We start from the raw sequence: 1,968 nt of genomic DNA on the forward strand, positions 1-1,968 counted from the left end.
TGGTCTGACTTTACGGTCAGGGTTCAAATTCCGTTGAGCTCGACCTTGCCTTTCGTCCTTTCGGGATCGATAAAATAAGCACCAGTTGAACACTGGGGTCGATGTAATCGATTTATGCCCTGCTTCGTCTTTACGTTCTGAGTTCAAATTCCGCCAAGGTCGACTTTGCAGTTCAGCCTGTCCGAATCGATAAAATTAAGTACCAGTTACATACTGGGTCGATGTAATGAACCGTAGTCCCTCTCCCGAAACTGCTGGCCTTGTGCCAAAATTCGAAATCAATATTCCCCTTGGTTCATTAGCACTGGATTTCAAAAGCTATCTTCTCACGCGCATGAGTTCCTATATATATATATGTGAGTATATGTGTGTGTGTGTATTAGTGTGTGTGTGTATGTGTGTGTGTTTGTGTGTGTTTGTGTGCGCATGCGTGCGTATCAGAGCGCCGTATTCCTATTGATGTAATATATTTATATGGCCACCAAAAGAAACCCCATAATTTTCGCGCGCGCTACAAACGCAACAGCAGCGATTTTGTAAAGCTTCTTTCTCTTTCAGGTTTAAAGTATGGAAACTCCACAGATACAAAATTCACTGCTTTTCTGATCGTTAACCGCTAATAATTGCAGTTTTCAATGCAATCATCAATTGGTTCAATCGAAAAAATTAAAAATAAAATCTTTTGTATCTTCATTTCTCCAACGTTCACTGTTTTTCTTTGCTCTCCTGTCTTTCTGGCAATCTTTTACTATTTCCTTCCTACATCCCTTTCCACCGCTCTTTCTCTCTTTCTTTCTTTCTTTCTTTCTTTCTTTCTTATTTTTTCTGTCTTTTTCTCTTTCTTTTTCCCTTCTCCTTCCTTTCCTTGTTTCTTGTTTTTCTTTCATTATTTTTTTTCTTTTTTCTTTCCTTTCGTTCTGTTGCTATTCAGTCTTTCTTCCTTCGCCTCATCCTTCCCTTCTTCCTCCCTCCCTTTCTTTCTTTCTTTCTTTCTTTTTCGCTTTCCTTATTTCTGTCTGTCTTTCTTCTCTCTTTCTTTTCCACTTTTCCTTCTTTCTTTCTTTGATTTGTGTTTCTCTTTTCTTTCACAAGTTCTTCTTTCATTCTTCTTTCTTTCTTTTTTTTTGTTTCTTTGTTTTCCTTTCTTTCCTTGCTTCTTTCTTTCTTCCTCCCTTTCTTTCTTTTATTTCACCTTTCATTCTCTCCAAAATTCCATATACCTATCTTTAAGGTGATATAACTAGGTTCCTCTTGAAATCTATAGATCTCAGCCTCTCAGTTTCTCTCTCTCTCTCTCTCTCTCTCTCTTTTTCTCTCTCTTCATATACATATATGTATATGCGTGCTCACACACGCACACACGCACACACATACACATACGAACACATGAGTCTCTTTGATTTTATAATTCTCTCTGTAACTCTCCTCTCTTTAATACCCCGCACCTCTCTCTCCCATATGTGTGTGTATTTATGTGTGTATATATGTATATATATATATATATATATATATATATACAGACACATGCAAATACACACAAACATATCTTTGATTTTACAATTTTCGTGTATCCTAGTTCTCTTTAACTCCCCTCATCTCTCTTTCTCTGTGTGTGTGTATGTGTGTGTGTATATATATATATATATATATATACACACACACACACACATATATATATATTTTAATTCGCACACACATACGTATATATATGTGTGTGTATATATACACATACACATACATATACTTATACATACATATACATACAAACACATCCTTTTTAACTATAACACACTAACTCGAGATAAACTCCTTCTCCCAAACTCTATACAACTCTCCGTCTCTCATTCTCTACATGTCTCTCTTGAATTCCGCATCTCACTTATGATGCATGTCTCTTTTTCTGTTCGTTTGTCTGTCTGTCTGTCTCTCTCTCTCTCTCTCTCTCTCTCTCTCTCTCTCTCTCTCTCT

This window comes from Octopus bimaculoides, chromosome 25, assembly GCF_001194135.2.
Source record: "Octopus bimaculoides isolate UCB-OBI-ISO-001 chromosome 25, ASM119413v2, whole genome shotgun sequence".
NCBI lineage: Eukaryota > Metazoa > Mollusca > Cephalopoda > Octopoda > Octopodidae > Octopus > Octopus bimaculoides.